The sequence below is a fragment of the Nycticebus coucang genome, chromosome X (genome assembly GCF_027406575.1).
Source record: "Nycticebus coucang isolate mNycCou1 chromosome X, mNycCou1.pri, whole genome shotgun sequence".
NCBI classification, from domain to species: domain Eukaryota; kingdom Metazoa; phylum Chordata; class Mammalia; order Primates; family Lorisidae; genus Nycticebus; species Nycticebus coucang.
In genome coordinates this window covers 55,348,543-55,355,823 of record NC_069804.1, presented here as the reverse complement: position 1 = coordinate 55,355,823, position 7,281 = coordinate 55,348,543, and positions in this window count along the sequence as shown.

The following is a 7,281-nucleotide window of genomic DNA, read 5'->3' as shown; positions in this document are numbered from 1 at the left end:
ACTTTAGAAGGCTGAGGTGGGAGGATCACTTGAGGCTAGGAGTTCAAGACCAGCCTGGACAATAGTCTTTTTGCTCTATAAAAATAGAAAAATTAACCCGAGTGTGGTGGCAAGTAACTAAAGTCCTACCTACTCTAAAGGCTGAGGCCAGAAGATCGATTGATCTAGTAGTTTGAGGTTGCATTGAGCTTGAGCTATAATCATGCCGCTGATTCCCACCTGGGTGACAAGAATGAGACCCTGTCTCAAAAAAAAAAAAAAATCAAATGATGGCTATAAAGTCATCATATACACTACCAATTATCTGCATTCAACACTGAATCCCCAAATCTGATACTTACTGGAGTCATAGTTGATTTGTTAAAACTCTGTCTCCATCTTTGTGAGGATTTAGAAGTCATGCATGCACAGAACCTAGCACAAAGAGGTTACTAAGAGATAGTACACACCCAATAAATGTTTTTTATGATAATCCCTGTTATTAGATTTTAAAACTCAATAATTGGAGCTATTGTCATAATTATACTCACTTCTAGGTTTAGTCTACCCATTCACAGCCATATAGCACAGATCAAAACTATCTACGAAAATTAATAGACCACTGACATTTAACTTTCTGGGTACAGAGAGTCATCAGCACAGAAACAGAAGCAGGTAGCTTTCAGAGTGCCCACATTGTTAGAGTCATCTTGCAGAGAAAATAGACCTTACAAAGTTTGAAGGGATAGGGACTTGGAGCTACCCCTTATATTACTGCCATTTAAATAGGGTCCAAACCTAAAAAAGAGAAGAAATCCAGAAACAGTTCATTATGAGAAAGTCTAACTCTGCATTACTTACAGTCTTGCAGAGACTTCAGTTCCAGAAAATAAAAGGTTTTACATTCCAAGATCATTTTTATGAAGCTAATCTTGATATCAAAGTCCAACAAAAGGAGCACATGAAATAAAAGTACAGATAATGTCACTCATGAAGATATACATAAGAAATCCCTAAAAATCTATTAGGTCATATATTACCCATGACCAAATTGCTGGTTTGAATGTAGAAACTTATTGATGTAATTAACCACATTAACAGAATGGAAGGAAAAATTCTGTGGTCATTTCAATAGATGCAGCTATTTTTTAATTTTAATATGTCATATTTATTAATTTTTTAATTTTAAGAAATGATTTATAGGCCGGGTGCAGTAGCTCATGCCTGTAATCCTAGCACTCTGGGAGGCTAAGGCAGGTGGATAGCTTGAGCTCACAAATTCAAGACCAGACTGAGTGAGCAAAAGAAAGAACCCATCTCTACTAAAAATAAAAATAAAAAAAAAAACTGAGGCAAGAGGATCACTTGAGCCCAAGAGTTAGAGGCTGCTATGAGCTATGACACTACAGCACTCTACCCAGGGCAAAAGCTTGAGACTGTTATATAAAAATGATTTATATAAACCTAGGGATGTCATTGACTACAGAGCATCTGTATCTCTTTATTTATATACATGTCATTTGACCCATGAATCCCATAAGGAATGTGCACAGGCGACACTAATGTGTTTAGAGCAGTCATTTTATCAACCTGAGTTGACAGTAGTACCTATGCTTCAATAGTGGCTGAGATTCTTTACTCTAAAGACCTACCAAGCAGAAAGAATGCACAACAACAACAGGAAAATTAGATACCCACATCTGACAAACAGAAAGGCACACATAAACAACCTAATGAACCATTTCAAGGAACTGGAAAAAAAAGAGCAATCTGATCCTAAACCTAGCAGAAGAAAAATAACAAAAATTAAATCAGAAATAAATAAAATTGAGAAAAGAATCACTCAGAAAATTAAAACAAAAAGTTGGTTCTTTGAAAAGATAAACAGAATTGATAAACTTTTGGCCAGATTAACTAGAAACAGAAAATATCTTTAATAACCTCTAGTAGAAACAAAAAAAGAGGGAAATAACAGATACCATAGAGATACAAAGATCATCTCTGATTACTACAGAAAACTCAAAGCCCAGAAATTTGACAATTTGGAAGAAATGGACCAATACCTGGAATCACACAGCCTCCCTAGACTTAACCAGGAAGAAAAAAATTTCTTGAACAGACCAATATCAAGCACTGAAAATGAAAAAAAAAAAAAAAAAAAAAAAAAAGCGCTGGACTGGACAGCTTCACACCAGAACACCAGAATTCTATCAAACCTTGAAAGAACTTGTACCTATATTGCAGAACCTATTCTAAAACATTGAGAAGGAACCCTCACCAACATGTTCTACAAAACAAACATCACCCTGATACTAAAACCATGAAAAGACCCAACAAAAAAGAAAACAACAGACGAATCTCACTAATGAATATTGATACAAAAATACTCAATAAAATCCTAGCAAATAGAATATGGCCATATATCAAAAAATATATACATCATGATCCATGATTGGATTTATCCCAAGGATGCAAGGCTGGTTTAACATATGCAAATCTACAAATCTAATTTACTGCATAAATAGAAACAAAAACAAAGACCTTATCATCCTCTCAATAGATGCAGAAAAAGCACTTGAAAAAATTCAGCATCCTTTTCTGGTAAGAACACTTAAGAAATCAGGCATACATGGCACATTTCTTAAGCTGATAGAAGCCATCTATGACAAACCCACAGCCAGTATCATACTGAGTGGAGTAAAACTGATAACATTCCCACTTAGAAGTAGAACAAGACAAGGATGCCTACTACCACCACTGCTATTCACCATAACACTGGAAGTTCTACCCATGAGAAGGATATCATGGGTAAGAGAAGGATATTAAGGGCATTCAAATGGGGACAGAGAAGGTCAAACTCACTCTTTGTCAATAATATAATCTTATGCTTAGAAAACCCCAGAGACTCAAGCGGCACCTATGGCTCAATGAGTAGGGTGCCGGTCCCATATACGGAGAGTGATGGGTTCAGACCCGGCCCTAGCAAAAATGCAACTACAACGAAAACCCCAGAGACTCAACCACAAGACTTCTGGAAGTGATCAAGAAACAGTAACATTGCAGGATGTAAAATTGATGTCCACAAATCAGTAGCCTTTGTATACACCAATAACAGTCAAGTTGAGAAGCAAATCAAAGACACAAAATAACCTTCACAGTAGCTTCAAAGAAAATGAAACACCTGGGAATATATCTAACAAAGGAGGTGAAAGATCTCTACACAGAGAATTATGAAACCTTAAGAAAAGAAACAGCAGGAGACATTAATAAATGGAAGAATATACCATGCTCTTGGCTGGGAAGAGTCAACACTGTCAAAATGTCTATACTACCCAAAGCAATCAACAGATGTAAAGCAATCCCCTTTAAAATACCAACATCATACTTTGAAGAACTAGAAAAAAACAGTTCTTCGTTTTGTATGGAACCAGGAAAAAAAAAAAAAACAGCTTAGCCAAGGCTATTCCTAGGAATAAAAACAAAGCCAGAGGCATCACTGTACCAAACTTCAGGCTATACAAGTCCACAGTGATCAAAGTATCATGATATTGGCACAAAATAGAGACATAGATCTTATGGAATAGATTAGAAAACCTAGAGATGAAACCAGCCTCTTTTTTTCTTTTTTTTGGCTGTTTTTGGTCCTGGATGGGTTTGAACCTGCCACCTCTGGTATAAGGGGCCAGTACCCTACTCCTTTGAGCCACAGGTACCGCCCGAAACAAGCCTCTTATCACCATCTGCTTTTCAATAAACCAGAGCATACAGTGAGGAAAAGGATCTGTATTCAATAAATGGTGCTGGGAGAACTGGATAACCACATGTAAAAGATTGAAACTTGACCCCACAGCTCTCACTACTTACAAAAATTGACTCATGATAGATAAAAGATTTAAATCTAAGACACAAAATGATAAAAGTCCTAGAAGAAAGTGTGAGAAAAACTCCAGATGGGGCTCGGCACCTGTGGCTCAAGCGGCTAAGGCGCCAGCCACATACACCTGAGTTGGCGGGTTGGAATCCAGCCTGGGCCCACCAAACAACAATGACAGCTGCAACCAAAAAATAGCTGGGCATTGTGGTGGGCACCTGTAGTCCCAGCTACTCGGAAGGTGAAGGCAAGAGAATCACTTGAGCCCAGGAGTTGGAGGTTGCTGTGAGTGGTGATGATACAGCACTCTAACCAGGGCGACAGTTTGAGGCTCTGGTCTCAAAATTAAAAATAAACAAACTCCAGATGGCATCAACTGGGAAAGATTTTATGAGGAAGACTCCATTGGCAATGGCAACAACAACAAAAAATAAATAAATGGGACTTAATTAGCGTGGCACCTGTGGCTCACGGAGTAGGGTGCCGGCCCCATATACTGGAGGTGGTGGGTTAAAAACATGGCCCCGGCCCAAAATAATTGCAAAAAAAAGGGACTTAATTAAGCTAAAAATCTTCTGCACAGCGGAGGACACAATTACAGATAACAAGGACATGCAAACAGATAACCTTCAAAATGGGAAAATATATTTGCATGTTACAAATCTGACAAAGGGTTGATAACTAGAAATCTACAGAGAATTCAAATTGATCAACAGAAAAAGAGCAAACAATCCCATCTGTCACTGGGTAAGAGACACGAACAGAAACTTCTCCAAAGAAGATAGATGAATGGCCAACAAACATGTGAAAAAAATGTTCATAGTCCCTAATCATCAGAGAAATGCAATTCAAAACCATCCTGAGATATCACCTAACTCTAAAGAGATTAGTCCACATCACAAAGTCCCAAATCTGCAGATGCTGGCATGAATGTGGAGAGAAGAGAATACTTTTGCACTGCTGGTGGGATTGCAAACTAATATAACCTTTATGGAAAAAAGTATAGAGAATTCTCAAAGAAATAAAAGTTGACCTTCCATTTGATCCTGCAACCCCATTAATAGGTATCTACCCAGGAGAAAAAGATCATTTTATCATAAGGATATTTGCACTAGATTGTTTATCACAGCTCAATTTACAATTGCCAAGATGTGTAATCAAACCAAGTGCCCATCAACCCATGAATGGATTAATAAACTGGCGTGTATGTATACTGTTGCATACTCTTCAGCCATAAAAAAGATGGAGACTTTACATCTTTTGTATTAACCTGCATGGAGTTGGAGAACATTCTCCTTGGTAAAGTATCACAAGAATGCAAAAGCAAATATCCCATGAAAAAGAAAAGTTTAGAAATTATAAAAAGAGTACTCTTGGGCTGGGTGTGGTGGCTTACGCCTGTAATCCTAGCACTCTGGGAGGCCGAGGCCAGGTAGATTGCTTGAGCTCACAAGTTCGAGACCAGCCTGAGCAAAAAGCGAGACCCCTCCCCCATCTCTACTAAAAACAGGAAAATAACTGAGGCCAAGAAGATAGCTTGAGCCCAAGTTCAAGGTTGCTGTGAGCTATGATACTATTATGGCACTCTATCCATGGTGACAGCTTGAGACCCTGTCTCAAAAAAAAAAAAAAAAAAGAGGGGTAGTGCCTGTGGCTCAGTGAGTAGGGCACGGACCCAATATACCGAGGGTGGCGGGTTCAAACCCAGCCCTGATCAAACTAAAAAATAGCTGGGCATTGTGACGGGCACCTGTAGTCCCAGCCACTCGGAAGGCTGAGGCAAGAGAATCACCTAAGCCCAAGAGCTGGAGGTTGCTGTGAGCTGTGACACCATGGCACTCTACCAAGGGTGACAAAGTGAGACTGTCTCTAAGATAGATAGATAGATAGATAGATAGATAGATAGATAGATAGATAGATAGATAGATAGATAGATAGATAGATAGATAGATAAAAAATAATAGTCTTTTCCTATTAAGTAAAATAAGCATAATCAATTCAGGAGAAAACTTCCTTGGAAATTAGGGTGAAATAGCACAGTATCCCACAACAATTAACCAATGGGGTGGTCAGAAACCTTTCTTGATGTTACCAAAAGCTCAGCACTTGCACTAAAGGTGTAGATGCAGTATTTGATGAAATTCAACATATATTCAAGATACTCTCAGCCAACTAGGAATATAATGGAACAACTTTACTCTGATAAAGTGTATCTACAAAATAAAGTACAGTAAACATCATGCTAAAATGTTAAAAATTTCCCTTTTCTGATCAAGGATAAGACAATGATGTCCACTATCACCAGTTCTAGGCAACACTGTAGTGGGTCTGCTCAAAGTCATCAATCAGAAATGGAAAGATGTTTAAAATGAAGCATTATAAAAGGTGTCCATGGAACAAAAACATTCATATCCCTTTGTATTTTGAAATGAAAAGTGTTTAGGCTCAGCACCCATAGTACAGTGGTTACAGCACCATCCACATACACCGAGGCTGAGGGTTGGAACCTGGCCCGTGCCAGCCAAACACCGATAACAACTGCAACAAAAAATACCCAAGGGTGTGGTGGGCACCTGTAGTCCCAGCTACTTGGGAGGCTGAGGCAAGAGAATCTCTTAAGCCCAAGAGTTTGAGGTTGCTGTGAGCTGTGACACTACAGTACTCTACTGAGGGTGACACAGTGAGACTCTCTCAAAAAAAGTGTTTAGGCTCAGTGCCTGTGGCTCAAACAGCTAAGGTGCCAGCCACATACACCTGAGCTGGCAGATTCAAATCCAGCCCGGGCCTGCTAAACAACAAATGATGGCTGCAACCAAAAAAAAAAAAAAAATAGTCGTGTGTTGTGGCGGGTGCCTGTGGTCCCAGCTACTTGGGAGGTGGAGGCAGGAGAATCACTTGAGCCCAGGAGTTCAAGGTTGCTGTGAGCTGTGGTGCCACAGGACTCTAACCAAGGCAATAGCTTGAGGCTCTGTCTCAAAAAAAAAAGTGTTTAAAATGGCGAAACAAAATTGTTCTTATTCAAAGATGATATGATTGTGTATTCTCAAATTTGAAAAGAAAAAGAGAAAATTGGGCCAGGCACTGTGGCTCATGCCTGTAATCCCAGCAGGCAGGAGGCCGAGGTGGGTGGATTGCCTGAGCTTATAGGTTCAGACCAGCCTGAGTAAGAGCAAGACCCCATCTCTAAAAATAGCTGGGCATTAGGCAGTGCCTGTGGCTCAAAGGAGCAGAGCACCGGCCCCATATGCCAGAGGTGGTGGGTTCAAACCCAGCCCTGGCCAAAAACTGCAAAAAAAAAAAAAAAAAAGCCGGGCATTGTGACAGGTGCCTGTAATCCCAGCTACTCGGGAGGCTGAGGCAAGAGAATCACTTAAGCCCAAGAGCTTGAGGTAGCTGAGAGCTATGCCACCATGACACCCTACCAAGGGCAA